This window comes from Marmota monax, unplaced genomic scaffold (assembly GCF_021218885.2).
Source record: "Marmota monax isolate L192 unplaced genomic scaffold, Marmota_monax_Labrador192_F-V1.1 WCK01_AAM20220418_F8-fsc00007, whole genome shotgun sequence".
Lineage (NCBI taxonomy): Eukaryota > Metazoa > Chordata > Mammalia > Rodentia > Sciuridae > Marmota > Marmota monax.
The window spans coordinates 23,875,219-23,887,142 of NW_026692781.1; the positions used below are offsets into that span (position 1 = coordinate 23,875,219).

At 38.9% G+C, this 11,924-nt stretch overlaps 1 protein-coding gene across 2 annotated transcripts in view; it reads right to left on the reverse strand.

Annotated features, from left to right (window-relative positions):
• The window catches only part of Stat4 (signal transducer and activator of transcription 4), a 104,403-nt gene that overhangs the window by 12,798 nt on the left and 79,681 nt on the right, over positions 1–11,924 (reverse strand). The gene's annotated exons all lie outside the window — the stretch shown is intronic.

Genomic DNA, 11,924 nt, shown 5'->3' on the forward strand with positions numbered 1-11,924 from the left:
CTGGGTTAAACATGCTAGGTGAGATATGTGTGCTATTCTCTGTTTGCTCTGCTAAAATAAGAGTTAGAGTTTTATTCACTTTCTAGTAAAGCAAAATCATAATTTGGATCCCCCAGTGAGAAGTAGGAGAATAAGGAGTGAGGGTGGAAGTAAGAACCCTGGGGTTGGAAGCACTGGCTGCTGAGGCTGCAGATAGAAGAGGCAGAATAGGAAGTGAGTGAAGAGCCCCAGGCCATGTGATGAGGCCTCCATCCCTCTCCAGCCTGGGTTTACCTTATGGAGCAGAACAATCAGGAGAGGCTCTGCAGTCAGGCCAAGCTGTGGACAGGGGTGAGGTACCATGCCCCAAAAGAGGATGATTCTATGAAAGTTCATGGTGAAGCTCTTGCCTACTTCTCTGATATCTGGACTGCTCAGGGTGAGGCTTAAAGCCTCTAGGAAGGACATATTTTAAAGTGGATCAGACCAAGAAAAAATAACTTATCCGTACGGCCCTTTGGGGGGTCCCTCTGCCATGAAACAACCAGGACCCTATATTCACTCTAAAGTCTACAGTTCCCCAAATGCACATAGAACTTTCAGGCAGCCTTTTAGTGCCCTTAATTTTAAACAGCAAGCTAACAATCATCAGACATTTGACAAAGACTGTCACATGAAAAACAGATGAAAAATTTTAAAAAAACTCAGAAGATAATGAAAAAGATAAGAGTTATGGGGGCTGGGGTTGTAGCTCAGTAGTAGAGCACTTGCCTAGCATGTGTGAGGCACTGGGTTTGATCCTCAGCACCACATAAAAATCAATCAACCAATAAAATAAAGGTATTGTGTCCATATACAACTAAAAATATATATTTTAAAAAAGACAAACTATAATAAAAATGAATACTTGGCTCAGTTTCAACAAATAAATGGCAAATCAAACAATTGTAATGGGTAGATATTGCCTGGATACTACTTTGCAAGAACTAATCATAAGAAGGCCTTTTCTTGACACAATGGAGAAATTTGAACAAGCAAGGTCTGATCAAGGAATAATTTTAAGGAATTATTATTATTATTATTACTATATTGTGATAAGGGTACTGTGTTTAAGAACTTTATATACTGCTGATACTTTCTGCTGAAATATCAATGAGTAAGAAGCTATATTACTTGGAATTTAAAGACATATAAAAAATGTTTGTGTATAGGAAAAAAACAGATGAAACAAGATAGCCAAAATGTCAATTATTGCTAAAACTAGATGTTACATAAATGGGAGTTAATTGTATTTTATATTTTTATGTATATTTGAAAATTTTCATGATAAGTTTCTTAAACTGCTTTATAAAATTATGTAACAAATGTCAGTGAAGCAAGAATAGGAAACTATTAAAAGGTACATTCAGAAAATAATAACAAATAATTTAAAATGTAAGAAAAATGAAGATAGTAGAAGAATTAGAAGGGAAAAGAAAGTAAAATAAAAAAATGGAAAAATGAAAAACAGGATAGAAAAGATAATAAAGTCTTGAAGTGATTTTTTTTTAACATTTATTTTTTAGTTGTAGTTGGACACATACCTTTATTTTATTTATTTATTTTTTTGTGGTGCTGAGGATCGAACACACAGCCTCACACGCACTAGTTGAGCACTACCACTGAGCCACAACCACAGCCCATAAAGTCTTAATATATGAACTCCAACAACAAACAGAAGTTCCAGAGAAAGTGGAGTGGAGTAAATATAAAAAACACAGCCAAATGGTAATTATTATACACTATGTATGGAAATTAGTGCAATCACTTTGGAGGGCAATTTCTCAATATATAACAAAATGCAAGATAGACATTACCTACACATATCAATTCTTGTCACATGTACATAACTCAAAGAATTTCTTGTACTCAGCTCAAAAAAGGCATGTAGAGGAATGTTAATTGCAGAATGCTTATAGTAGAATTGTTTACAATGCTAAAAGTTGTTCATCAATGGAATGGCTAAATATGTTGTGTATACTTGTGGAGTAAAAAGCTGAATTGAATGATCTAGCACAACATGAATCAGCTGAGGGAAGGGGTCTCTGAACTGTTGAGCAAGAAAAGCAAATTGCAGTTACTATATATTAAGTTGTCATAATTACAATAAAGAACAATACAAAGTATTTAGGGACATATTCATTTGTAGTTCAGTTTAAAAACATTCTTGGGAATAATAAACACCAACACTGAAGACAATGGCTACCTCTGCATTGGAGCTTGGTGGGGAAGAGAGGCAAAGGGCCACAGAGGAGCACCAGCTCGTTACCTACATTTGCAAAGCTCGACTTTTAAAAGCTAGTTGATGGGTTTTCATTTTATTGTTTTTATATGTTTTGACATGATCTCCATATTCTGTTACAAATAAATAATATAATAAAATTTCTCAACTCAAAAGAAAATGAATATTTAAATTGGAAGAGTCCCAGGAATGTCTAGCACCGCATTGTTGTAAAATTTCAGAAAAACCATAGATAAAAGGAAAACTCTAAAGGGAGTACAGACCAGTTAAAGAATCAGAATGCTAGGGGAGCAGAAGGCAGTGAAAGGGTTTTAAAAATTCTGAGAGAAAATTATTTCTAGCGCAGAATTCTATATCCAGCCAAGCTATCAGGTAAGTGTGAGTGTAAAAAGCTTTTTTAGGAAGCAAGTCCTCAAGAAACTTTGTTCCCAACTACCTTTTCTCTGGAAGCTACTGGGAGAGTAACTTCTCTAATAAAAATTACAGTAAACTAAGGAAAAAAAATTCCATCATGAGAAAGGGGATGATAGTAGTCTCCTTAGGATAGCCATGAAAGGAAATTTAACAACAACAACAACAACAACACACACACACACACACACACACACCAACCCCCACCCCCCCCAAACACCCAAACTATCTACAGCTGTACAACAGAGTTAGAGGGCAACCAGCCAGGACTGGAGCAAGAAGATATGAGGGTCCAAGAGAATATAGCCACGAAAAATAAAACGATACAAGATTGACATGTTTGTACTCTGAGGAGTTGCCTAGTTCTGATGGAAAGTTTGGGGCTACATTAATGACAGGTACATAAAATTACTCAAATAAAAAACCTGAGGCAACTATTAAATCCAGAGAGAATTAGAAGCAATATAAAAGTAGAACTATAATCATTGCAGGCTACATGACTCAGTCATTAACGCTTTTTTATATATTGTAGTTATGTAAACACTGGACATATTAATGAAACCAAAATATGTTATATAAAAATATCATGGAGATGGGGAGAAATTAATACATATTTAGAGTTCTCAGAATTATAGCTTATTCTTTTATAGAAATAATTCAGGAGTTAAAAATGGGAATTTTTTTAAAAATCAAGAAATATCAGAATTAGCATGCATGATATTTACAGCTCAAAAATGAACACCTTTGGGCTGGGGTTGTGGCTCAGCAGTAGAGCACTCGCCTAGCATGTGCAAGGCTCTGGGTTTGGTCCTCAGCACCACATAAAAAAAAATGAAATAAAGGTATTGTTTCCAATTACAACTAAACAAACAAACAAAAAACACCAAACAAACAAACAAAAAAACCCCACTACCACCTCTGAGGGGGGTTTGGATAGGAAGGTGTGGGGGAGAAATCAGAGTTTTTCCCTGATGAAAATCTTACAGAACTTTTCTGTGCCCAGGGCCAGTAGCATTGTCACTATCTAAAAACTAGTTAGAAAAACAGGACCTCTGGCCCAGGCTTAGTGAATCAGATTCTGCATTTTATCAAGATGTTTGAGTGGAATTGGGGAAGTAATTATTCTTGATAAGATGTATCTACATTGTACTTAGTTTTTCAAAAGGGATGTGGGAAAGTTGGAGATAGAAAGCTTAAACAATTTAAAAATAAGCCCTGGAACATGTGAACAAAAGTGAAATTATCTGAAAAAAGTCAGGGTGGAGTTGGAGGTGGCAGGGTCACCTTGGAAGAAAGAGGGTGCTAATACTGAATATGCATCCACAACAAGTCAAGATTCACTTAAATTAACTTTGAAATAATAAACTAGTCAAATATAAGTGACAGTGAAAGATGATATAAGTAACAGTTACGGCAGAGAACTTTATTGATAATGAGAATGTTAACCTTAGGGTTTGTTATTGAATAGTAAGTACAGAATGAAAAACTCTCCTCTCCCTCAGGCCAGATCATGTGGTACACTTTATTGCCTGCAGATAGTTAGACTGAGTACAGTGGAATCGCTTTTTTTCCTACTGGGTAAGTAGAAAGTTATGTATAACGACAACTCTGCTTGAAAAAAATCCCTTAAAACATATTGTTATGTTGTTATATTAGTATATCAACATACCAATATCCTTCCCTTCCTCCTCCCCACACAACATTGAAATAAATTTCTTTCTTTAAGTGAACATGAAATAAAGTAGCTGGTTTGTGTTTAGGCACCAAGTTGACCAACAACAAAACAAAACAAAACAACAAAAGTACCATTTCTTTCTTTTCTTTTTTCCAGTACTAGGGATTGAACCCAGCAGCACTCTACCACTGAGCTATATCCCCAACACTTTTTCAAATTTTGAGACAGGGTCTCAAACTGGTGATTCTCCTGCTTCAGCTTCCAGAGTAGACGGGATTACAGACACACCCCATGTGCCTGGCCACATTTTTAAATAATAGAAAAACCTCCCTACCCTATGGGAAGGGTTGCCTACACCATGCAAAGCACTGAGACACCTGAGGAATCCACAACTTCCATTTTATGTTCACTGATGGGTGGTGGACAGGTGCACAATATTAGAGAGGCTTCAGGCAAGTACACAGATGGAGACTCAGTACCATATGTTTAAATATTTAGCCATTATAAATCAAGTTAACAAACTATTAAAATGAGGTCTAACCTCTCACCTTGACACAGCCTTCACATAACCTAATTGGCCAGTTTTAGCTCTTCAGAGTTCCACTGGAGTATGGCAGCATGGGTAGGGCATGGTCTTTCTTCACCATTGCTCATTGCCTGCTCTTCCACTTGTGTGAAGAGACTCACACAACAAGGGTGGCTTCTAGGCTTCTCCTTTTGCTTTGAAAGTTTGTATTGGTGGTACCATCTGTGCTGGGCAAAGTAGACCTAGAGAGAAAGCCCTTCAGTCCCTCATGGTAGACTTGAGGTTTGGGGAGCAGAGAATGCTGGGGTACTGAACTCTAGGGAAGCATTTTACCTTCACCCCCTTTCAGCTGGAGGAGGACCAAAGGAAACCTTTTTTTGTGTGTGTGTGAGGTCTCATAATATTGTGATATCATATGAAATGTATAGTTAGTCTCTGCTCTAGTTCCTGGGACAGAGTTTCTAAGACCTTTGTAGATAGGGGCGCTAGAAAAATTTTTTGTTCTAATAGTTGGTCTTTGATTCTGATTCCTGAAATAGACCTCATAATTTCCTGAGTATCTGATTCAGAGCTTCTAAATCCTTTGGGATTTTCCTTGAGTGATAGCAGTTTCTTTTCTTCTGATGAAGTATCTCTTGGGAGCTCCTGGATATACCCAGCATGGGAGTTGGATGCCAGGGGAACCAACCATGTGATTAGAGTATTGGAACCTTCAGCCCCACTCCCTAACCTCTGAGGTGGTAAGGGGCTGAAGGCTGTTAATCGACCATGACAATGATGTAATCAATCGTGCCTACTTAATGAAACCTCCTGAAAAACCTCAAAGGACAAGATTCCAATCTGAATTGCTTCTGGATTGCTGAACATGTGGATGTCCTTGGAGGGTGGCAAGGCTGGAGAGGGCATGATGCTCTGTGTCCTCCCCACAGACCTTGTCTACTCATGCCTTCTATCCAACTATTCATCTGAATCCTTTGTAATATCCTTTATAACAAAATGGCAAGTATGAGTGTTTCCCTGAGTTCTTGAGTTCTCTAGCAAATTAACTGAATCTGAGGAGGGAGTCTTGGGAACCCATTTATTGCCTATTGGTCAGAAGTACAGTCACAGCCTGGGACTTGCAATTAGTGTCTAAGTAGGGGGTATTCTTGTGGAATTGAGCCCTTAACCTGTGAAATTGACATGATCTCCAGGCAGACAGTGTCAGAGTTATGTAAAACCTAGGACACCCACTTGGTATCTGCAGGAAACGGAGTTATTGGTGGGGAGAAATCCCCACACACATTATGGTGATTAGAGTCAAGACGTTTTGTACTGAGAGTGAGAGTAGGAAAAACAGAATGATAAGGTTCCTCATTCTAGCCTCTGCAGTCTAATTTGTGTGATTAAATATACATGAGATCATCCATGGTGGGTAATTTCCTCAGCTCTTTGAGTCATGACACCTGTGCGTTCCCCTTCCCAACATCAGGGTCTTGAGGTGTGTGAGACCTCAGGTTTCCACAGACAGCAAAGACACTCAGGGCTGTCTATTGACTTTTGGGAAAGACTTCATGCTTTACAGTCACCTTATTGAACTAAAATGTGGACAATGAGAGTTTTTCTCAGTGATTCAGACTAATTTCTATGTTTACCTGAACCCCTCCCCCTGATATAATTTTGATGCACATTTAGAATAAAATCCAGCAAAGAAGCTGACATTCAACACATATGACTAGACAAAATAAAAGGACGCCTTGTTAATTTTCAAAGCTTCCATGGCCATCAATCATAATTTTCATCATCTTCTCAGTGCAGTCCAAGCCAAAGACACTATTACATTTCACATTCCCAGGTCTATCCCTTACAGATTGGGAAATATCATGCATAAGTTGTACCCACTAATGTCTATATTAAAAGCCATTTGGATCATCTGAGATGATTATAGATTTGAAATATCTGTATTTATGATAATTCTATTATATGGTACTAAATATTATTACTGAATCGACTATGTAGTACTTCTACAGAAAAATACCCATTGTACAATCTACTAAGAAAGTAAAAAATTGGCTCAACGACTTGACCTGGGCTCTACCTGGGGAAAATACACAATCTGATGACAGCTATGCCTAGATTTCACTGTATTCTTTTTTTATTTCTCTGTTCACTGTCACCCTGTAAACCTAGAATGTATAAACAAACATTTAAAAGAAAATCTCCACTAAGAAAAATGCCTTACTCTTTTCTTAACGAGCCATAATCTATATAATGTTGCACATGGGGCTATGTGGTATAGAAAACAATTAATATAATCCATTTATCAAATATTTATTGAGCACCTAGTATGTGCTAGACACTGAGATAGACGCAGGAAAACAACAAGAAAGGGGGAAAAAGTGATACGATCACATGAGAGAGAAATTATAATCATAAAATCACAAGAAATGATTGGAAAATAACTTCTATGCTCAGCCTGTAAAATCATGGTTTTGTAAGGATGATGTTGTACTCTAAAAAGGTTAAGTTTTTTTTTTTTAGTGTTATTCTAGTACCAATTTCTGTCTTAAAGTGTTGCAACTCCTTCAATTAGTTAAGAGAATTCAGCTCCCTGTGAAATGCTTGGGCTGGTTGGGGTGAGTTGTGTCTCTGTGTTTGAGAACACTGAACCTTGAAAGAACATCTGTTTGGCTATTTTGTTAAATGAAACTCAAGTCACCCAGGCTTTACTAATAGCTTCTTTGTGCTTCATGACTTTCCACCACATGAACAAAATCACCTAACACCTCCGTCTGTGGCTAAAACTGTCATTTATCAGTTAAAGCCCACTGACAAAGAGAAAACTGGAGAGACTGCAATCCCAGCTTCCCTATTCAAACAGTTTTCACATTTCAGCAACCACTCTCTAGCCGCTCCCTCTGTGATAAGGACCTCTGGGGGGAAAAGGATGTTTGCTGGGAGTGTTTATTTTACAAGATAGACTAATGGCTTCAAAGTCTGGTCCTTTGCTAGGTGATGGTACTATTTCTTCACTGTAACTCTTCCCAGGAGAAAACAATGGTGGGAGAAAAGGTGGTGATAGCTCACTTTGATTTTGCTATAGGGGTGCTGGGAAATCCTGAAGCAAATTCTTAAAATTAAATCCATTATAACAATCTAAAACTCTATCCTGTGCTGACTGTAGACTCTTAGTCAAAGGGGTTTCAGAGACTGTCTAAACCAAGGGGTCTCAAATGCTTTTTGAATCTTGGAATGTATGCTTGAAAGTAAAGTTCCATCCAGGTTCCCATCTGTAAAATAACGCATAAAATAATAAAATTGCCCCAAGAGAAGCAAAGGTGAGGGTTCCAGAGCTCCCCCATCTCAACCCACAGGTGCGTCCTGAGGCATCTCTTTGGTCTTTCTGAGTCTTCTGGGAACATTATAAGGTTTGGAATGGTGACCCAGGGGAAGTGTCTCACATCTTGGTATGTTCTCAATCATTTAAGTAGCCAATCTGAGCTTTTACACCAGAAGAGCAGAACTGAAGAACCCAAAGTGTGGGTGTGTGTGTGTGGTGGGGCCAGGGGCGGGAGCACGAAGGGAAGTTCAGACACGAAATTTCATAAAGGAAGCACACAGAAACAATGGTCTGAAGTTTTGGGCTCTCGGATCCAGAAGAGGGAAGTGCCCTGAGATCCTTGAAAGGGACCAGGTCTCCAGCCAAGGACGTTGGCAGGTGATCAGAGGAAAATGAAGATCAGCAGCTGTCCGAAGTGCCACCTTTTAGAGCCCAGCTCTCTCTTGGGGAGGGGTAGCGTCTTAAGCAGCAGGGAGGGCAGATCATTCAGAACCACAGCAAACATCTGCCATTTTACCTGGTCTTTACAAAACCCCTAAGAAGTATAAGGTAATCTTAGCCCTGTTCTGAAGAAAAGGAAATGGGGACAGAGAGGGGGTAAGTGACTTGCTCAAAGTCAGACTTCTGGGAAGAGGCAGAGCCCAACTCTGGTGCTGTCTCAACTACCCCACTGAGGTCCCGATGGAAATCCAAATAAACAGAGCCATTAACAACATTTCCTAAACAATGAACTTTTTTTCTAAACCTGGCAAAGGTTATATTATGCAGCAGTTCTGATTTCTAAACTGGTGGGGAAAAAAGGTAGACATATGGTGAGACAGATGGGGTGGGAAAGGCCAAAGAAGGAGTCAAGGGAGGGACAGGAGGGACAGACTGCCATGGCTTGAATTTTGGCCCTGTTACTAATGGCCCCTGTCATCTTGAGTCAACTGATCACCCTGAGTAATGTTGAGTAACCTTGACTACTGTGTGCCTCTGTTTCTATAACTGTAATCAATGTCAGACTAATGGTACCTAATTCACGGTATTGCTGAAGAGTTACATAAGTCAACATTAGGGACACTCTTAGTTCCTAGTATGCAGGAAATGCTATGGAAGATGTGTTAAATGAATTCTTAGCAGGCTCTGTGCTCCTGCTGTGGTGCTCACAGATTAGCAATAGCAATTTTTTGAAACTTGAAAATTAGGTTATGATATCCTAACTTCTTGTTTTCCTGAAATTTGTTCCCACAATCCCTGATCCAATGGCTTTATGAACCCCACTTTATTCCAGCTCCTCCCCTATTTTTTCCTTTGGCCATCTCTGATGACCACTCAAGTCCCTGGTGCTAGTTCATTTCTATCACACATTCTATGACGAGTCATCTATTCCTACAGCACATAAAACAATGTTCAAGCCTGTGACTTATTTTAAATGTACCTTGGAGTCATACTAAAATGCTATCAATAGGGGGAGCTCAAAGAATAGTTTTAAAACACAATGACACTGCTTTAGCAAATCTGAAAAAATAAAAAAGGAAGAAGCAAAATCATTTTACAACTGTACGATTTTGATATTAGTCAAAAAATAAGAGGAAATAAATTTAAAGCAATATAAGTAGACAGTGTTACTAAGGCAGTAGTTAGTTTTTCTCTAATAGAAAATGACTTACTTAGATTTCCATCTCTAGGGAAATCCAAGAAAAGATTTTGATTTTACATTCATGAATAGGACAATGTACTGCAAGAGTTGAGCTATTTAGACATTCCCTTTGGATTTGTTTTGCTTAAGAAAAATTCAGAATAATTGTCTTAGTCTATTTGTGAATAATAAATATTCAGGGATGTCAAGTTGAACGAAATGTTAAAACTTTGGTCAAAATTCAGTGAGGTGTGTGAAATGGACTTTTATTTATAATGTGCTAATGTTTAATTAGGAGGTTTAGATAAAATTTATGGGTTTGAATAAGGTGGGAGGAATGTCTATTATTATTTGTTTCACTAGAATATCTTCAAACTTGGAAGTCTGCTCATGTGGTATCTGTATTGTTAGAGACCTGCTTGGGGCTCTGTCTTAAGCACTGATTCTACTCAGGAGGAAGACTAAGCTCATCTGTGGTGGGGTTGCGATATTTGGGAAGTGATTTTTAAGACACAATTAAGGGAATGAATAATTCTTAGAGGGAAAATGGTGGAGCATTAAACCTTTTGTGATGGATCTTTATGGTTTTGTGGGAGTGTGATAGATTGGATGTCATCAGATGCTGGATTTATGAAGTGCTTTTCTCCCAAATAATTCAAAGGTCTTTCTCACAGGAGCTGTGACTATAAAACCAGGAGATTGGATCTGTACAAACTGCCCCAGAAATAACCCTCACTGCTGTATAACCGCATCATGTAGGTGGTCTTACATATGCAGTATCTGAGCAGGGAACCTTAGGGGCTACTCTCCTGATCTCTTAGAGGAAAAAAAAAATGCAATATTTCTCTACCAGATCATTTTTCAAAGATCACATTTTCAGTCACTGCCAGAGCCTGGATTCAAATGCAAGTTTCCTACTTCCAAATACACAGGCATAGGTACAAGGCCCTAGTTTCTTGGCCAACTCGGCAGATGACTCCAGGGTACCCCTTCCAGTTCAGGATGTGACTGCTCTGTCATCTACAAACTTGAATGTAAGTACTTGGACTACAGCGTTTTCCGCCTTTATTCCATTTATCTTGTGAAATATGAGAGCAAGGTGATAAATACCACAAAGTAATAGGATTGTTTTTCACCTGTGAGTTTTTACATAATATATCATGACTTTTGAGCTTTACCTCACATCTGAGGGAAAACAAATGATTCTAAGATATTCTGCCACAATGGAGGACTGACTAAAATTATGGCACACCCATAAAATGCAATGTGATTGCAACCAATTTAAATCATGTTTCCAAGAGTATTTCAAGTCATGGAAAGCTGTTTACCATATACTGCTATGTCAAATAAAAGGCTATGAAACATTCCCCGGGCTGCGCTGAGAACTTTCTCTTCCTCTTCCCATCTCTACTGCTCCAGGAGCTCACGGTGCAGACATGGCCAAGTCCAAGAACCACACCATACACAACCAATCCAAAAAATGGCACAGAAATGGCATCAAGAAACTCCGATAACAAAGGTATAAATCTCTTAAGGGGGTAGACCCCAAGTACCTGAGAAATATGTATTTTGTCAAGAAGCACAAAAGAAAGGCCTGAAAGAGATGCAGACAAACAACGTCACGGCCATGAGTGTATGTGCCCAGGCTCTCAAGGCCCTGGTAAAGCCCAAGATGCCAAAGGATGCCAGCTGCAAGCTTGCTCGCCTTGCCTTACTTGCCCTTCCCAAGCACAGGAAGCGTGCTCATGCCTCCATGGCCTGGGGTGGTAGGCTCTGCTGGTTAAAGGCCAAAACTCAAGCCCAAGCCAAGAATCAGGCTGCAACTCCAGCTCCAGTATCAACTCTGGCTCTGGGTCTGGCTCCTGCTCCCAAGGGTGCCCAGGTCCTTGTGAAGACTCCACAATAAAAGCCTCTACAAATGTGAGGACAGAAGTACTGGTTTGACCCCTGAGCCTCTGTCTATGAGGACTAGTGTCCTCCTTGCTGTTTGTACAAATAAACCCAGAGACAAGAAAAAAATAAAAGGCTATGAAACCATGTATGTGATATATTTGCACAGTAATATACACACAAACACCGGAATGATATGTACCAAAATATTAATAGTTGTTT